A 20,752-nucleotide genomic window follows, 5' to 3' on the forward strand; every position below is an offset into this window, starting at 1 on the left:
TTATATCCATTCTATGAACAGGCGGTTTAACATTGTTAGGCGCAGGAAGGGCCAATGGGGCTCCCCTTTCGAAGAATTGTTGGGGCCTACTCGCTAGATATGGTTGGCCATATGGTTGTGAGTACGAAAGTATTCTCGGTAATATGCAATGTGCGATGTTATGACTGAATCTACCGCAATAAGTGCAAGGTCGTGACCTAGGGTCTTGACACTTGGCCGGCAAGTGGTTTCTGCTGCAGTAGACGCATTCGACGTGTGGGCATGTTGGTCATCTCAATATATCTTGCAGTCTGGCTATCTTCATTTTTACCTCAGCCAAGTCTTGGTTTGTCTCAATGGCTTTCCCTTTGTCCTGGGCCGTTGGACCTGATCCTTTACTAGAGGCTAATGCTCTCTCTGAACTCCGTGAGTTGGTCTCTTCTGAATTTGAGCTCCTCGAGTTTCGCACTTTCAGCTGGTCGTCTAATCGAATGGACTCTTCAAACACCCTAGCTAGTGAGTCTCACTGCAAGCTCGAGTTGCCTGCCAAGGCCTTATACAGCTCCACACTCTGTATTCCACTGATAAACATGGTGGACACCGCTCTTTTGGTAGGTCGTTCGCCCATGGGGATTCTCTTGAAGAGGCTCCTTGTTGAGATGACAAGCTCAACACATGTGGACATTGATGATGGACCACTTGGCTAGATGGGTCCACACATCTACACTTAGCACGTCGGTGGTCATTATGACTCTCACATGGCCACTGACTCATTACTTATTCAGCTGGCATAGTTATAGCGCCAGTCGACTAGTGTAGTCGGTTATGCATTGTTTGACTTAGTAGGTCACTTTTCTTTATGTTGTATCTTATCTATACTTTGTGTACATTGTAAAGTGTGTGGAAGAAGAAGAAGAAATCATCAAGAAAACGTTTTGGCCTCCATCTCTCTTCTTGTCTCTTGAGTGAGCTTTTCCTTGTGCATTCTGTGTGTGTTCGGCGTAGCATCTTGAGCAAGTCCCTCCACCATGGGATTCTTGACATGGTATCAGAGCCACGCCACTAAGAGAGGCTGATTTTCAAAGGTTGAAGCAAAGGAGAAGAAGCAAGGTTCGAGCAAGCAAGCCACCGGTAAGAAGCTCTCCCATTCTTCCACTCTCTCTCTTGGATAGAGCCTGTGGAGGCACCGGAAGTAGGGTTGAGCAAAAATCTCAGATTGCAGTGAGATTTGGTGTGCGCGAAGAGCGCTGTGTATTCTGCAGCAAAACCCTTTAGGGCTTACCCGTAGTTATTTTGGGCATCTGAGGCCGTTTCAGGCCCCGTTTTAGAGCCGCAAGGTTGCGAACAACAGTTTCAGGGTACATTGATTTCGGCTGTTTTGACCGAAAGTGGGTGCACAGGTTATAGATTGCGAATTTGTAATTCTTGAGGTGGTTGCAGGAAGCAAACATAAGGTTTATCTGCAAACAGGTTGCAGATTACATGTATTGTTGAGCAGACAGTGAAAAAGGCTGTCTGGTGTATTGCTGTGCACTACAGGTCGAAGGTTGCAGAAGATTTGCTTGCTATTTGGTATTAGTTTTGTGATAATGGCAAAGAACAGTGGAAGCCCCGTCATTGAGAAGCTCGACAAGAACAACTATCCATCATGGAAGTTCTGTGTCATGAACTTCGTTATTGGAAAAGGCCTCTACGAGTTTGTTTCAGGTGAAGAAAAGGAGCCGGAGATAAGTGATTCTCCAACTGCAGAAGCGACAAAGGCACGGAAGGAATGGAATGCAAAAGATAAAAAGGTCATGTATTGGCTATCTGTAGTAATTGATAATAATATGCTGTGACATATTAGAAATGCAGAGAATTCATATGCAGCTTGGACCATACTTGAAAGTATGTTTTCTATAAATACAAAGGCATGAAATATTCAACTCAAGCAAGAGTTGAATACATTGAAGAAAGGGAAGATGTCTACCAATGAGTATGCACTAAAGGTAAGGAGCATTGCAGGTGCCTTGGCAGCGATTGATGCAATGCCCGATCATGATGATTTGGTATCGTCTACCTTGGGTGGACTTAACAATGAAAAGGCTTGGAAGTCTTTTGTAACTTCCGTATATGTTAGAAAGCCATTCCCAGATTTCGATGAGTTGGTCTCCCTTATGATCACTGAAGAGATCAACATGTAGAGTGAGACATTTGAAAGAAGTGGTGAACAGGTCTAAGATTTCTACTCAAGTTCAGGAAGGGGATATGGCAGGTTCTCTTCAAGAGGCCGTGGTACAGGACGTGGTAGTGACAACTAGCAAAACAGATTGAATCAACAATTTGGCGATAGGTAGGTTTCTGGAGGTCGTGGTAACTTTAGAGGCAGGGGGAGCTTTAGAGGAAGAGGTGGATGGCAGAATAGAGGTTCTAACAACTCTGGTATTGTGTGTCACTACTGTGGCAAAATAGGTCATATTGCAGCCCAATGTTATGCTAAGAAAGATGATATTTGGAGGGGTAAGTTGTAGCAAGGAAACTATGCATTGTCTTCACGACAGAATGAAGACAAAAATGAACGTCTGTTTGTTATGTAGCATATGCTGAATGCTGTTACAGGAAAGGGAACACATGATGATGTTTGGTATGTTGATTCAGGTGCATCCAATCATATGACCAGCCATGCAGAATGGTTTGGAGAGATGCAGAATTTGCAAAATGCAGGTTATGTGCAGACGGGTGATGATTCATGCCACCCAATTTCACACATTAGAAAAGTTCCCTTGTCCTTGCACGATGGTAAGACAAAGAGTCTTTCAGATGTATTACATGTGCCATCTATTACAAAGAACTTGGTGTCACTGGGTCAGATGGTAGAGCAAGGGCTGCAAGTCAGATTTAATGCAAAGGGCTGCTTTGTAGAAGACTTCAATGACAAGTGCATGTTAGTTGCAAAGGGAAGTAGAGTTGGGCATATGTTTACTCTGGATGCTGGAATTCCTACTATGAATGCTGCTATGTATGCTAAAGGAAAATGTGTTGTTTTGCAGATATTGAAATTTGGCACAAATGCATAGGATATGCAAATGTACAAAGGCTGAAATTAATGAAGTCCAAAGGGTTGTTACAGGTTTGCCTACATTTAGAGTTGCAGAATTTCATAAGGTATGCGAAGCATGTCAGTTTGGTAAGCAGGCAAGACAACCCTTTTCACATGACAGAGATGTAAGCAGAAATATCCTTGATGTTGTGCATACAGACATTTGGGGGCCTGCACAAAATGTATCTCTTAGAGGCAGTTCTTACTTTGTCACATTCATTGATGATTGTTCTAGAAAGTTGTGGGTATAATTTATGAAGGAAAAGAGTGAAGTGTTTGAGCACTTTAGAACTTTCAAGGCTGCAGTTGAAAGATAAACAAGCTTTAAAGTAAAGTGCTTGAGGTCAGATGGAGGGGGAGAGTACCTCTCGAATGAGTTTAGTGATTTTCTAAGATCTCATGGGATAAAGAGACAGCTCACATGCAGCTATACCCCACAGCAAAATGGGGTTGCAGAAAGGAAAAATAGACATATTGCAGAAGTTGTATGCGCCTTGATGGCTGAAAAGAATATGCCTAAGCATTTTTTGTCTGAGGCTGCTCATACTGCTGTTTATATTATGAACAGAACTCCCACAACTACAGTTCATGGTATGACCCCCGAAGAATGTTTTATAGGTAAGAAGCCTGATGTCTCACACTTGAAAGTGTTTGGCTGCATTGTGTATGTTCATGTGCTAGATGAGTTGCGGAAGAAACTGGATCCAAAGGCTAAAAAGTGTGTCTTTATTGGATACTCTTTAGAGCAGAAAGGGTATCGTTGTTATAACCCTGTCACATGTAAGTTCAGAGTGAGCAGGGATGTCATCTTTGATGAAATGAGCAATTGGTATGCATCTAGTGGTGATGCATTGGATGATGATAATGATCATGACACTCATGTGCAGGCTGAAAAGTAAGAATCACGGACTCTTAGTTGACCAGAGACATCATCTGGTAGTCCTTGGTCTGGGAGACTAAGGAGTATCTCTACATCTTCAGGTGCATCTAGTAGCACTACAGGTAAAGAAAAAGGAAAGAATAAAGTGTCAGATGGCATTGATACAGTTCTTGATGGAGACTCCAGTGGCTCAGAGAGCTTGGATGATGAGCTCGGTATTCCTTCTGTGAAGACACCAGGTGTATAGAGAGCTCATAATAGTGTAAAGGCTCCATTGAGTGATCCGGTGGTAGGCAGATCTAGCAGGGTCAGATACCCTGTTAAAAGATTTGGTTTTGAAGGTTATGCAGCTCACCATTACGCTTATATGGTGAAACTAGTTGAGGATGTTGAGCCCACATGTTTTGAGGAGGTTGTTGGTCATGCTCATTGGGATGCAACAATGGATGAGGAGATGGCTGCATTAGAGGCCAATAAGACTTGGGATCCAGTATCATTGCCGAAGGGCAAGAAAGATATTGGATGTAAGTGGGTTTATAAGATTAAGCACAATGCAGATGGTTCTATTAGTAGGTACAAAACTAGGCTGGTTGCAAAAGGCTATGCCCAGACATATGGCATAGATTATGATGGAACCTTCAGTCCAGTTGCTAGGATGGCAACTGTCAGATGTATGATTTCTTTGGCAGCAGCCAAAGGTTGGAGGTTGTAGCAAATGGATGTGAAGAATGCCTTCTTGCATGGTGATTTGCAGGAAGAAGTGTATATGGATCAGCCAGCAGGTTATGAAGATTTAGAGCATCCCACGTATGTGTGCAGGTTGAAGAAGACACTCTATGGGCTCAAGCAAGCACCTAGAGCATGGTCTGACAAGATCAGAGAGTATCTTGTCAATATTGGCTTTTATATTTCTGATGCTGATCACTCACTTTATGTGAAAAAGAGAGATGCAGGTTTGGTCATCATAGTCATCTATGTGGATGACTTGATTATTACATGTGATAGTGATAATGGGATTGCTGAAGTCAAGGGCAATTTGAAGAAGAAGTTTGAGATGAAGGATTTAGGTGAGTTAAGGTACTTCCTTGGCATTGAGGTGATCAGATGTGATGATGGTATATGGCTATCCCAAAGACAGTATGGCTTGGATATGTTGTCCAAGTATGGCATGACAGCATGCAAACCACTTTCAGTCCCATTGGACCAGAATGTAAAGTTGAGTGCTGATGTTGGGGATCAGATAGAAGACCCTACTATGTTCAGGAGGATAGTGGGGAGTTTGTGTAAAATATTACACGGCGCAGCGAACAGAATCTGAGAAAGAGATAGAGAGTACACAACAGAGAAGAGGAGAATCAGTAAATTCTTTAACTCCAAACAACTGATACAAAGATGGCTCTGTCCACCCGTGCGCTTCCACTGAGTGAAGCTTAGATGGCGATCTAGACAGAAGATAGGTGAAGAGCTTAAGGCTAGCTGGAACAACAACTCTGACTGGGTGAAAGATGAGTATAAGATGGCTGCGAAGGGGTTTAGCTTTTATAGCCCGCGAAGGTCGTTAGGTCGGCCTGCTGACCGACCTACCATATGAGCCTCCACTAGTCGGCCAGGGAATATTCCAGGGAATATTCCCTTTACCATCGGGCCGGGGGCGCTGCCCCCGGACCCCCGCCAGGGGGGCCGCTGGCCCCCCTGGGACCCCCCAGCCAGGGGCCGCTTCCGCGGCCCCCGGACCCCACAATAGGGGCCCCTTTTAACTCCCTTACCACGCAACTCAATGCAATGTGCCTCGAGTTGCTACCAGCTTAACCACTCCGTCTAACCCAAAGATTAGACCCACAACAGTCACCTTTTTGCCATCCGGTCACATAGACCTCATCTGATATACAAGTCAGGACTCAACCAATGTCCGGGCTCACATTTGGCTTCTCCTCATAATGGGGGCCTTACAACTTTGAGCACCATGGATCATTGGTAGCACCTAATGAGGGTGGGGCATTGATCATATCTAACACCCCCCCTCAATGTCCACCCATAGGTGAACTATCTCCTCGGCCCAATGCCGAGTCTCTGAAGATGAACTTGAAGCAGATCCTTCGTAAGTGCTTTGGTGAAGATATCTGCTCCATTCTCCTCTGTTGGACAGTAGACCAATTCCACTATCCCATCCTCCATCAAATCACGCACATAGTGATACTGGATCTCTATATGTTTGGTGCGTGCATGAAACACTGGATTTTTGGCAATGGCGATGCAACTCTGATTGTCACATCTCAGCACAGTTGGTTCTTCATCCTGCACTCCCATATGCCATAGAATCCTTCTCAACCATACGGCCTCACATGCAGCAAAACAAGCTGCCTTGTACTCTGCTTCGGTAGAAGACAATGCCACTGTTGGTTGCTTCTTACTAATCCAAGAGAAAATTCCTGAACCCAAAGAGAAACAATAACCAGAAACTGACTTCCTGGAATCTATGTCTCCTGCCCAATCTGAGTCACAGTTCCCCACAAGAGAAGTTCCGAAACTGTATGTGATACCATAGTCAAGAGTTTTCTTCAAGTATCTGAGCACCCGCATCCCAGCCTTCCAATGACTCTCATGAGGTTTGTTTGAGAACCTGCTCAAAACACCAACAGCAAAACTGATATCTGGTCTGGTGTTACACAAGTAGATTAGACTGCCGACCAACCTCCTATACCTCCCAATGTCTGCTAGTGCTGATGTATCCTCAACGGATAACTTTACATTCACCTCCATAGGTGTAGCTATCTCCTTGCACTCGGTCATGCCAAATGCCTTCAAGATCTCCCATGCATACTTCTTCTGAGAGATGAAGATCTTTCCTGGCTCTTGCCAGACTTCAATCCCCAAACAATAGTGCAGCAAGCCCAAGTCTGTCATTTCAAACTCAAAACTCAAAGCCTTTCGAGTTTGGTTGATCATATCTTCATAGTCACCTGTAATAAGAAGGTCGTCCACATATAGGACAATCACTACAGACTTTTTACCATCCCTGTAAACATACAAGTTAGCATCTGAGGCACATCTTTTGAAGTTTAGGTTTAAAAAGAACCTATCTATCCGCTGGTACCATGCTCTGGGGGCTTGTTTCAGCCCATACAATGCCTTCTTCAGTTTACACACTTTGTTCTCAGAATGGGGGGCCTCAAACCCTGGTGGCTGAGCCACGTACACCTCCTCCTTGAGGTCACCATTTAAGAACGCTGACTTAACATCCATTTGGTACACTGGCCACTTCTTGTGGGCAGCCACTGCAAGTACCGTGCGAATAGTGGTCATTCTGGCAGTTGGGGCAAATGACTCTTGAAAATCAAACCCTTCAACTTGTGAAAATCCTTGGGCAACCAGTCTAGCTTTGTACTTTTCTAAGGTACCATCAGCCTTGTACTTTACCTTCCAGATCCACTTGGTGCCAATAATCTTCCGCTTTGCTGGCCGATCCACTAGCTCCCAAGTGTCATTCTTCATTATGCTGTCATACTCCGCCTGCATAGCAGCCTTCCATGATGGATCTGCAAGTGCTTCTTCTAAGTCAGTTGGCTCCTTTACTTCTCTCATAATCTCAACCATCAAGGCCATGTTGACTATGTGAGCAGAAGCCCTCCTTTGCTCCTCTATTCTCTGAGACCTCCTTGGTCCGTCTGCCTTCTCCTCAACAGATGCAGGCATAGGATTATTGTGGTCATAGAGCTGCTTCACCCAGCGCGGCAATGGCTTTTCCGGTGGGGTGATGTCAGGTTGGTGAACTTTTTCCTCATCATCTGAAGATGATGCTTCCTCCTCCTTAAGGATAGGGATAGCTCTCGGGACAGGTTCATAGTGGACTACTTCTTCGCTTGATGATAAAGTGGAAGACCTTGCCTTCTCCTCCTCCACTGTATGCGGCTCCTCCTTGAACACCACATCACGGCTCGCGATGATCTTCTTTGCCTCTTGGTCATATAACTTGTAAGCCTTCTGCTCATCACTATAACCCAAGAAGATACATTTTCTGCTTTTTGGTTGTAACTTGTTTCTCTTCTCATCTGGAACATGTGCATAACATTCACATCCAAAAATTCTGAAATGTGAGACAGATGGTTTCTTACCAGTGTAAGCCTCATGAGGTGTTTTTCCCTTGAGAGCCTTTGTATAGCTCCGATTTAGAATGTAGACTGCAGTATTAACAGCTTCAGCCCAAAAATGGTTAGGTAATCCCTTGCCCTTTAGCATGCATCTTGCCATCTCCACAATGGTGCGATTCCTGCGTTCCACAACACCGTTCTGCTGAGGTGTGTGAGGCGTTGTCAATTGACGCTTGATACCTTTGCTCTTGCAAAAGCCTTCAAACTCCTTTGAGTTGAACTCACCACCACCATCTGTTCTAAATTTCTTCACACTTTTCCCTGTTTCATTCTCAACAAGTATTAGCCATTCTTTAAACTTACCAAAAGCTTGAGCCTTATCACGAAGGAAGTACACCCACATCTTCCTACTGTAGTCGTCGACAATCAACATAAAATAAGAAGATCCCCCCAAGGCCTGTGTAGGCATCTTACCACACAAGTCAGCATGCACCAACTCTAGAGGAGCATGTGCTCTATTCTTGCTTTCTTGTGGAAATGCCTTTCTCTGTTGCTTGCCCATCATACAAGCTTCACATGGTTCCTTCAATTCAGTTATTGTAGGTAGGTGAGCAACCATACCTTGCTTTTGCATCTCCTTCAATACTGCAAATCCGATGTGTCCAAACCTTTCATGCCAAAGCTTACTTGTGCCCACTCCAGCGGTGGCTGTAAGAGCACTTAGCTCATACAGGTTGTTCCTCCTTTCTCCTTTGCCAACAATTGTGCCAGCACTATCAATAATTTCTGCACCTGTCTTCTTGAACCTCACTTCATGACCAAGATCAGTTATGGCAGCAACTGATAAGAGATTTCTTCTGATTTCGGGAACATACAACACATTTGAAAGCTTTTTGACTTCACCATTTGCAGCAACAAAAGAAATAGTACCTGTGCCCGCAGCCGGGCATTTAGCATCATTTCCAACCGTCACAGTGATGGATTCTTGTAGAGGCTGCATAGAACTGTATAGACCTTTCTTGTTGGTCATGTGACGGGAGGCCCCACTATCCAACACCCAAGAGTCAGTGGTAGATTCTTCTTGCGCCGAGGAGCACACTTCCTCAATGGTCGCCATGAATAATTCCAACTCTGCTTCAGCCGTATTGGCTGTCTCTTTCCCTTTAGTTTTAAGGGTACCATTCTTTTCATCTGCCTTCTTGACACGACAATCTGCAATCGCATGTCCTTTCTTCTTACAGTAGAAGCACTCTCCTTGAAACTTCTTCTTGCCGCCCTTTTTCTTTTTGTCACCATCATTTTTGGTGGAGGAAACACCTTTGCCTTTTGCATTGGCAGAGAATGCAGCATCTCCATTGTTGCTTCCTTCTCGGGCTTTCAGCCTCAACTCCTCCTCCATTAATAATGCACAAAACTCCTCAAAAGTCAAAGCTTGAGGTCTCACCTGAGTATTAAGGGCAGTTACTAGTCCATCAAACTTTTGTGGACAAATCCGAAGACACCTCCGAGCTAGCTCTTCACTAGTCTTTTGTATCCCAGCGCCAGCCATCTGGTCGCGCAGATTCTTAATCCGAGTGATGAATGCTTCAACCGTCTCTCCTTCAGCAAACTTCTCCGCTGCTAGTTGATTCTCCAAGTTTTGAATCCTTGTTTGGTTTCGTGTTTCATACTGACTCCTTAGTACATTCCAAGCCTCTGACGCTTTGGTTGTATGCTGAATCAGAGTCAAAACACTGTCAGAACAGCTTGTAACTAAGGCACACAATGCATCTGCATTCCTTCGTTTCCAAGCTCGTAGAAGATCTGCATTCGGAGGAATCATCACACTAGGATTTGATGGGTCGGGGGTAGGCTGTGGTTCTGCGTCAGTCCCCAGCACAGTCTCCAGAAGCTCATAAGAATCAAGGATAGTTGTAATTTTGAACTTCCACAAGGTGTAGTTTGTACCATCTAACTTGCCTTCGCTGAAGGTTGGTGGACGAATCCTCAGTGTTTGAATAGCCGGTACAGCAGCACCACCTCCTGCACCGCTTCCTGATGCGCCAGAACTGCTTCCCGGAGTCGACATCGTTTCTCTTTGCTGTTGAAGCCTTTGCCTCTTGCACGCTCTCCGATCTCTAGAGCCCCCTGGGCTCTGATACCATGTAAAATATTACACGGCGCAGCGAACAGAATCTGAGAAAGAGATAGAGAGTACACAACAGAGAAGAGGAGAATCAGTAAATTCTTTAACTCCAAACAACTGATACAAAGATGGCTCTGTCCACCCGTGCGCTTCCACTGAGTGAAGCTTAGATGGCGATCTAGACAGAAGATAGGTGAAGAGCTTAAGGCTAGCTGGAACAACAACTCTGACTGGGTGAAAGATGAGTATAAGATGGCTGCGAAGGGGTTTAGCTTTTATAGCCCGCGAAGGTCGTTAGGTCGGCCTGCTGACCGACCTACCATATGAGCCTCCACTAGTCGGCCAGGGAATATTCCAGGGAATATTCCCTTTACCATCGGGCCGGGGGCGCTGCCCCCGGACCCCCGCCAGGGGGGCCGCTGGCCCCCCTGGGACCCCCCAGCCAGGGGCCGCTTCCGCGGCCCCCGGACCCCACAATAGGGGCCCCTTTTAACTCCCTTACCACGCAACTCAATGCAATGTGCCTCGAGTTGCTACCAGCTTAACCACTCCGTCTAACCCAAAGATTAGACCCACAACAGTCACCTTTTTGCCATCCGGTCACATAGACCTCATCTGATATACAAGTCAGGACTCAACCAATGTCCGGGCTCACATTTGGCTTCTCCTCATAATGGGGGCCTTACAACTTTGAGCACCATGGATCATTGGTAGCACCTAATGAGGGTGGGGCATTGATCATATCTAAGAGTTTGATCTACATGACCATTACAAGGCTAGACTTGAGCTACGCTGTTGGTCTTGTGAGTCAGTTTATGCAAGTACCTAGAAAGCCACATTTGAATGCAGTCAGACGCATATTGAGATATGTGAAGTCCACATTACATTATGGACTTTTCTATGAGGCAGGTACAGATGTACAAGTGTTTGGATACACATATGCAGATTGGGTTGGTAGTATGTCTGATAGAAGATCTACTAGTGGATACATGTTCTGTCTTGGTAGTGCAGTAGTTGCTTGGAGCAACAAAAAGCAATCTACAGTTGCTTTGTCGAGTATAAAGGCTGAGTATAGAGGTGCTACTGTTGCAGCATGTGAGGTAGTATGGCTACAAAAGTTAATGGCTGATTTGGATGTGCAGGTGGAAGGTCTAGTTGTCATTTATTGTGACAACATGAGTAGTATACAGTTGGCTAGGAACCTTGTGCTCCATGCCAGGATAAAACATATTGAGCTACACTACCACTTTGTGAGAGAGAAGGTACTAGCATGTGAGATTGACTTGGTGTATGTCAGCACACATGATCAGAGAGCTGACATCTTCATGAAGGCATTGGGTACAGAGAAGCTTCAAAAGTTTCGAAGCTTACTTGGAGTTGCAGAGGTGCAGTTGAGCTTGAGGGGGAGTGTTGAGATGACAAGCTCAACACATGTGGACATTGATGATGGACCGCCTGGTTAGATGGGTCCACACGTCTACACTTAACACATCGGTGGTCATTATGACTCTCACATGGCCACTGACTCATTACTTATTATATTCAGGTTGTTACACCTATTTACAGCTGGCATAGTTATAGCGCCAGTCGACTAGTGTAGTCGGTTATGCATAGTTTGACTTAGTAGGCCACTTTCCTTTATGTTATATCTTATCTATACTTTGTGTACATTGTAAAGTGTGTGGAAGAAGAAGAAGAAATCAGCAGGAAAACGTTTTGGCCTCCATCTCTCTTCTTGTCTCTTGAGCGAGCTTCTCCTTGTGCATTCTGTGTGTGTTCGGCGCAGCATCTTGAGCAAGTCCCTCCACCACGTGATTCTTTACACTCCTCACGTGGGTGATATAGTTCGGATGTCCTCTTTCTCTTTCTGCTTGACATTCATCAGTCTTACTAGCTAATTCTCAGATATCTGGGCTCGGAGAATCTCTTGATGAAGAGGTTTTTAAGGCTGTTAAATTCCACTCGTTCTCCGGCATCTAGACTCATGTACCAAGTCCTACCCTTGTTACCTAAGCAAAGCTTGAATGCTTGAGAGGATTAAGTCAAGTCAGTGAGGCCGTTGGTCTCGCAGACTTGCTTGAATTGCTCTATAAAGCTATATGGATCATTATGGGTTTGGTACTTGTCGAGTTGCTTTTCAACAATTGGGATTTTAGACTAGCTCTTAGAGCCTTGGTTTGCTCCTAATCCTACTAGTAATGATGTCGCTAGAGCTGCGGCACTCTGCTCCGCTCCTGTGTTGTAGAGTAGTCGCTTCATGAGAAGCTCACTCAATGTCAAGTTTCCTTCCAAGACTCTCTCATGATTGGTTTGATTCCCACCTGGTAGGTTCAGCACGTGCTGTATCTCACGCAATTCTGTGTTTTGCCTTAAGCTCCTAGCATGCTGGTCTTGGTTGCATTTGACTATGCCTTGTAGCGCCTTGTGGGCTAGATTTGTTCCTCTTCCAAGTCTGTTATGATGGCCTCTGCCATTCCATCGCGGTGCTCACACCGAGTGTGCACATCGTAGCTGCTCACTAGTTGCTGAATTGCCTCTGGAAAAACTCCTATGTTAAGTTCCTCGTTTGGCCTGTGGTCTGAGCTTTCCTCTGTCATGATCACGTTCTTGTGCTCCACTAAGCTATCGATCAAGTTGAGCAAGTTGATCAGATCCACTTCTCTAGTCCCACTTGCTTGGTCCTACTCTGTGCTTTGGTCATCTGTCTATATCTTGGGATTTTCTCCTATTGGTGGGTTCCTTGAGGTGTTTATCTGAGTGAGTTCCTAAAATTATTGCATCCAATTCTCAAATTATCTCTACTCTACGTGTGTGTGTTCTTTCTTGTGCACTTGTGCTCAATTAGACTTTCAATTGTTCTTAAGTGTACTTCAAGTGTGAAAATTCAAGGTGAGTATGAAAAACAAGTATCTAAGCGGCTTATGCACTCTCACTTTGTTTTAAGCCTGATAGGCTTGTTGACCCACTTCTGGCCCTCTTGTCTGGTTTTAGGGTTTCTCGTCGTTGCGTTGTCTTACTCGTTTTAGGTTTGTTCAAGGTCTTTGGCTCAGCTGGCTTTCGCTAGGACTCTGGGCCTCGCAATAGTCTACTCGAGCTGCTAAGTGGCTGCGTCCTACAAATTTTTCTATTCCCTATGCTAGAATCGAGTTCTGTGTGTCGGGAGGACTCAAGAATGTTTATGCGGCCGAACTCTAGCCAGTCTGGTCCAATTTCTTGAAAAATTGGAAAAATCCTGACTCGGCCCAACTCGTCCAAATTACAAGGGCCGAGTGATGGATTTGGACAGACCGAGGGCCGAATTGTGTCGCTCAGATGGGCCGAGTTGTTATGGCCGAGGGCCGAATTGGAAGCTCGCACAGGGTGACTCATGCAGGGTGATTCGAACGGGCTGAGGAGATTCACTCGGAAGGGCCGAAGGGATCTATTTGGATGGGCCGAGGCACATGGATTGAGGGCCAAGTTTTTATATGGCCAGGTGGCGGAGATGGTTTGTTCGAACGGGCTGAGGGCCAAATGGGATAGATTGGCCAAGGGCCGAGTTGGGAGTGGACCGAGTAATATGCTCGGATGGGCCGAATTGACTAGTGGGCCGAGTTGGCCGAGACTAAGTGGGCCGAGGGCCGATTCTGGGACTCAACCAAGAAATGGCAACTTGGACAGGCCGAACGGCGCATGACAATGACAATGAAGGTACTAATTTACTCAAATCTTGCAACATATGCAATCATATCACACAAGAGCTTCTAGATCAATACCAAGGCATAAGGGGAAGGGCTTGATATACCTGGAATGTGCAGTAGACTCCATGGGGGCTAGATTGGTTCGAATCTCCAAGAGTTCTCTCTCTCTTCCTCTCTCTCTTTCTCAATGTTAGGGTATGAAATGAGCTCTTCCTTAACCTCTTGGCTCTTAAACCCCTTCCTAGGTAAGGTTTTGATGTCCCCAATCACTCACTTGCCGACATCAAACATCCTAAGCACTCTTTTTTTCCATTTTTGCATGATTTGTGCCTTGTTTTGCCCTATTTTGGAAACTTGCAAAAAGTGTTATCTGAGTGGATTGCAGCTTCTGCATAATCATATTCTATGTATAATGGTTTAAAGTGGTATTGGAAAGGAGCTAGGAAAACTGTCCGGGAGGTCCATCTAGATTTTTTTGAAATAGATTCTGAGAAAACATGGATAAATCTACACAACTTTGTTCTGTGTGTCAAGCGCCATTATGAATATGTGTATGACTTTTTTTAAAAAAATTCCACAACACCAAATAGTCACAAATATTGATTCACTCTTATATGTCATATTGAATAGATAATCTTCTATCTAGATTGACAACCTGAATGGTGGTATGTTGTGCTATCAACTCCTCGGAGTGCGTGAGTTGATGGCAAAAGCAATTTTCCCACCATAGACAAGGAGAGTATGCAAGTGGAGGGGTCGATATTATGGAGGGTAGAGGGCAAAGAGGCTCGGAGCATACAGAGGAGATAGGTATGGGTAACCTAAATGAAGAGATAGGAGGCCATGATTTTTTTAAGAATGAAGTGGCTCCTCTTTCTGTGGTAACTTATTTATAGACCTTTTAGTGTACATCAAGTTGTGCCAAGAGATTGACATGGGACCATAGGCCGGGTCATATTTGCATCCGCCAACTCAATTCATTGATGATTCACTTTTAAGGTACTTTAGAATATACAATTTAATCAGCATCATTGTTTTCAAAGTTATATTGTTATGCTTTACTGTTAACCTCAATTTGAGATAGCGAAAAAATGAAGGAAAAAGTAAAAAAATGATGGAAAAAGAGCAAAGGCGTAGAGGTGGCCCCTAAAGATAAGTAGAGGGAAAAAGTGCAATTTTAAATGAAAGGCGCCTCAAAAAACTCTTGTAAAAGAGCGCCAAGCTCCCTCTTGTGCCATTTGTAAAAGAATAGACGGGTATAGGCTTAGGGCATGAAGCAAGAAGAGGGAATTAGAAAAAGGGACATTGCCAAAATGGCCAGTTATGTCAAAAGGGATAGGTGCCCATGGGATTTTAGGACTTGTATATAAAGTTCAAAAAGAAAATGGAAGCTCATTCTTTGGTGTGTGGCTAACAAGAGTCCTCTCTTCTTCTCTTCTTCTCTTCACCTTGCTTGTGCGTGTGCTCTTGAGAGAGGGATTGTGAGAGTGTAAGGGAGTGAGTGAGTGTGTGGGAGTGAGGGACCAAGAGGGTGAAGCTCTTCACCATCTCCTCTGCTCTCTTCTTCTCTCTTCTCTTCTCTTGTCTTTTCTCGTGCACGCGGCTATGGTGGATGGGGCTTGGAGATGGAGGAGGCTTCAGGATTGTTGAGCTAGCATCTAGGATCGTGCAGTTACCGGCATGTGCGAGAGAGGAGACAACACATTTTGGCATCAAGGTAAGTTCACTACACCCCGAGAGGATCGACGGCAGGTCCGCTAGCCATGAGAGCTCGCGTGAAACTCTTGAAACAATAAGTGGTCCATGGGTCTTGGCGGTTGAGCGTGAGCTCCCACTACATTTTGGTTCCATTGCCAGATCAAAAGATTCAAGCTTGAGCACTTGCACGCCTCATATCAAGCATCGAAGTAAGGGATTCATCTCTGAAACGGAGCTTGAGATAGGTAGAAAGTTTGGGTTTTTTAATCTTCAAAACAAGTAAGTTTTTTGGGTTATTTTGTTTGTTTGATGATTGGAAAATATGGAGAAATCATTTCCATTTTTTGCCTTCGATGTTTGTTTCATTTAGTGTAGGTTAGGATTAGGAAATCAGATCGAAAAAGCATATGGTTTGTTGTTAAAGAGCCAAAAAAATTAATGGAGCGTAGAATGTACCCAAACAACAGGATCACACTTGCATTGTAACGTGTCCCCCCTATCCACTTGTAGGACACGTCTTAGCAGCCCATCGGGAAGAGAGTCTAGAAAGCGCTGCCCGACACTCACAATGAATGTCACGGGGTTTGCGATCTAGGTCTTCCCAAGTCTACCACAAAGCGGAAGTACCTGGCTATTCCCACTTAGGACCGACCTAGATCAGGGTTTTCCTAATAGTCAAGTTCCTAGGAGGTAGCTAGCGTCAAGCCCCAGACAAACCACTTTGTGCAGAAACATCGGGGTCGAAGTAGATTTATACTACACTTGGTTCAAGGAGAATGGGAAACGAGAGGGATGCGAAGCTTTACCTCTCTGCCCGTAAGGCATAGTCACATTCTGTTCCCCTAAAACAACATAAATCGGGACTCTAGCTCTATAGATTCTAGGTCATTATTACCTCATTGTAACGTGTCCACTAGTATCATCCAGGATACGTCTTAGCAGTCCATCAGAAAGGATGTCTAGAAAGCTCCGCCTGAAACTCCCATGGAATGTTACGGGGTTTGCGATCTAGGGCTTTCTGCGTCTGCCACGTAGGAGAAGTATTCTGACCGTTCCCACTTAGGATCGACCTGAATTAGGGTTTTCCTTATTGGTCATTTCCTAACAACAACTAGCATTGGACCCAAGCGAACTACTTTATGCAGAAACGCCAGGTCCGAAGAGGATTCACGCTGCATTTGGTTCAAGGAGAATGGGAAACGAGAGGGATGCAAAGCTCAACCTCTCTGCCATAAGGCATAGTCTCATTCCATTCCCCTAAAACAGTGTAAATTGGGTTCACTCTTAACTCTAGGTCAACACTTTTGTTGTTTGTGTTCTTTGACAATCTTCCTGTTGTCCATCGTGATTTGAGAAAAGTTCCCGGTCAACCGGGACCACCCCCATCTGTAGGACTGACCTATGGCCCATCCTCTCTTTCCTTGGGTTGTTTTAGTTATTTAATTACCTAACACATTAGTTGGACATGTAACAATCAAATTCTTAAATTAACCCATTAGGCACTGGTTCCTTCACGTAATCTTATCACTTGACATAGAAAAACAATATTGGACAAGTTCCTTATTAATAGGTTATCAAATTTATCTTTGAAATACAAAGAGTCCAACGCGTAGGCTTATCCACAATCCGCCCGAAGGCTATCAGCAATCCACAGGGATCACTAGTCCAAGTTCCGCCCGTAGACTAGTATGTGGGCCTCGAGATCCAATCCCGAGTTACGTTAGCCTCTTGTGTAGGGCCCAGAAGGTGAGGGATTTACGGCCAGAGCCCCCCTGACACCCAAGCGTCCTCCTGCTTCAAGTAGTGCTCAATGGAGAGACCTCTAGCAGCGGGTTCGGTCCACGTTCCCGCTGCGGTCAGAAACCCCCTTGGTTAGGGTCAGGCAGGCAGTCGGGGATAACTGAAGCTACCTCTCCCTTTAGGCCTTCAACCTGAATTATAGATATCCATTTATCTTTTAATTCATTGATCAAACAAAACCAAACAGTGCTCTAAAATCAGTAGCAAGCACAAACATTTCCATTGATCATTTTTGTTGGCAAACTGCTAAGGAATGAATCCTTTCTTTGGAATGCATCCAACACTCGATGAGAGATGACTTGCAACTTGGCAAGATCCCCTATATCCTGGGTTAGGGCCTACCCTATTAAACCAACTTTGTCAAACCTTAAGCTCATTGAGTACTTCAGTTTATCGGCTGGTTTTTAGTTTCCAATCGATCCTCTTTACTCAAGAAGGATACTAAAGTATTCATCCTCTTGCCAGATAACTTGCGTAAGGATCAGCCAACCTCATTGTGAGAATTTGGATATTCTCTTGTGATCCAATCACAAGATCATATGACTCCGTACTTGCGGCGCAAGTGTCGCATCAAACTATGAGACTTATTTTACTCATTGAACGGAGTCATGAAACAATCTGTTCCTGATTATATTAGAGTGACGTCGTTAGACCTAGGGTTTCCAAGTTCCATCTTGTAAGAATCCTAGGGACAAACCCTAGTTCACCTTCTAATTACATTTTCATTGTCCCTACATTCAATGAATGTGGACAAGTATTTAAGGTATAGGCATTTCTTGGAATTTAACTTGTTCCGAACGAGTACTCCGTGGCTTAGGTGTTTTAGGTTTATGCCAATTTGTTTAACTCTAGAAAATAATTATGGGATCATTTCTACATGACTTGTTGTCTATGCATAAATTGATTTTTCAACCCTAAATTATCGATTTGAGGTCAGGCATAGGTTAGGTTAATTTCAACTAATCTTCCTATCCTTTGCGAACAAAATTCATGGTAAATAAGCAACCTCTTTCTTGCTAATTTATGCAGTTGAAAATGATAATTTCATAGAATTTATGCATCGTAAGAATCATTTCATGTTTTGCACTTTCCATGATGATTCATTGCGATATGAGTTAATAGTGCGAGATGCAGTTTATACTTCTAGGTTTAACCGAAGTATACTATTTTAATGGATAATAATCTAGTCGTATAATTCATTTCAATGATAAGCTATTTGCTAAAAATGTGTTTATACTTTCTTAATTTGCATGTTTCATTTAAAGGTATTGATGACTAAGTTACTTCGTCGTGAACAACTAGGATGAAAATATATCCTATTTCTAATAATTAACCTTGCATGTTTGAATTACAACAATATCAAATAAAAATTAAGAAGGAAAAACTTTGGCTTGGGGTGAGATATCCACATGGATGCCCAGAGATGACCCTCCCACGGCTACGCCTTGGACTTTCTTAGGAGGCATCACAATTGTAGTTTTTCGGACGTGGAAGCAACATTACAAATCCTCCTTGGAATTCCACCGTCGCTCCCTTGCACCATCCGTCGAAGTACTTTTAGAAGGTTTCCTCCTTGAAGTTGGGAATTCAAAAGGGGTGTTTCAGAATCTTTCACGACTAAGACCCATTGAAGCCATGGGGAAGGCTGAATGGCCTTTGTAAACTCGCACGAACGGGAATAGAAAGATTTAGAAAAGACACAGGGTGCGGGAGAGCTCCAAGGGAAAATAATAACCGTAAAGGTTATAAGTAAGGGTCTAAGGACCATTAGGCCAATTTGGAGGAAAGGGGTTCAATACGCCACAAGGGGAGGGAGATAAGGAAATTTACACACGGGGGGGATAATAAGACCTTTAAGGCCTTAGTTCTTTTGGGGGGGGGGGGGGGGGAAGGGGCTTATAAAGCCCAAGAAAAAACAGGCTAAATGGTTTTAAATACGGCGAGGGTGTGGTTTCAGGATGCCCAAGGAAAGGGTTTAAGGGTTAACATACAGGGGAAAAGGGGTGATTCCAATGTCCACGAAAAAAGGGGGCTTAAGGGTTTATAAAACATGGAGGGTGAGGGTGATCCCAAAGCCAAGGGATGGGGGTTTAAGGGATTAAACACAGGGGGGGGAGAGGGTTTCAAAGCCCATAACAAAGGGGCTTAAAGGTTAAATCACGGGGGGGTAACAAGACCAAAAGAAAGGGGCTTAAGGGTTAAACACGGGGCTCCAACACCCATGGGAGAGGGGGCTTAAAATACGGGAGGTAATAACAGGTTTTTAAAAGGCACAAGAAGGGGGGGTGAAGGGGGGCTTATCTAGCCCCCTTAGAAGCTTCTCTTCAGAAGCTTCTACAGCTTCTTACGTGGCAGGGGGGGAAATTCAATGCCGTATTCATTAGGGGAGTTTTGAGGTCTCGAAAATGCCCTGTAAGAGATCCTAGAGAGAGAAAACAATTTACGAAATAAAATCATTTTATAGAATTTTTAAAAGGTTTATATTTTGGTAAGTTAAAATATCAAAATTCGTTAATAAGTCATTGTCGTGATATTCTCGTGGTCACATCAAACCTTGAAATCTAGGTCGCCATAAAGTTGGCAAGGTTGTCATAATGAAGATCTTACCTCTCCTCATTAAAGTGAAAAGTAATATTCAATTTGAATTTTGGTGGATACTCGATTGCCTCCCTCCATCGTTTCTCCATCGTTTCTCTCTTCTTTTTTTCTCCTCCTTATTAGTCTCTTCTTTGTTTTCGTTCTTGCTTCTAATCATATCCTTAGCTATGGATCAATCACCCAATGATCTCTGTAACTCAGCTATGGATCAATCATCTAATGATCTCTGTAGCTCTCATAAAAGACCTCTCTATCATCTTCATATTGAGTTGGACAGTGAATATGAACCGATAAGAAAGAGAACAAAATCTATCACGGTTACAGAGTCTATGAAACATATACTGAGGTTTGAAGGAAAGAAGAATATTGATCTTTGGTTAGATGGAAAGCTATATCCCAAAGATCCTAGCAGAAATAGCACTCCTCCTTTCTATAATAGCTCGTCATTAATGAGGTTTATTGGCGATGGCTACAATGGATTTTTAGGTTATACACTTAATCTTGTTGCAGAAAAGGATATCCTTGGACTAGAGAATCATCTTTTGATGAAACACAATATAGAGTTGTTGCAGAAGCTAGAGGATTGTCAACAAAAAATTCATTCATTGGAAAAGCGTATCAAAGCTTATCAACAAAAGCAAACTTTATTAGGCCTTCGAAATCGACAAAGAGCTCTTAAAAATATTGAGAATCTCAAACGAGGAGGAGGAGGCTGTGGTAAAAGAATCCAAGCAGCAAGGTATATTTTTTTTCACTTGAAAAATCTTAAATATGGCTTTATTTAAACTACTTGCATTGATTTGTGATGTTAATTTTGCTTAGATC

This window comes from Lygodium microphyllum, chromosome 6 (genome assembly GCF_053477565.2).
Source record: "Lygodium microphyllum isolate KBCC chromosome 6, Lygodium_microphyllum_v1.1.10, whole genome shotgun sequence".
NCBI classification, from domain to species: domain Eukaryota; kingdom Viridiplantae; phylum Streptophyta; class Polypodiopsida; order Schizaeales; family Lygodiaceae; genus Lygodium; species Lygodium microphyllum.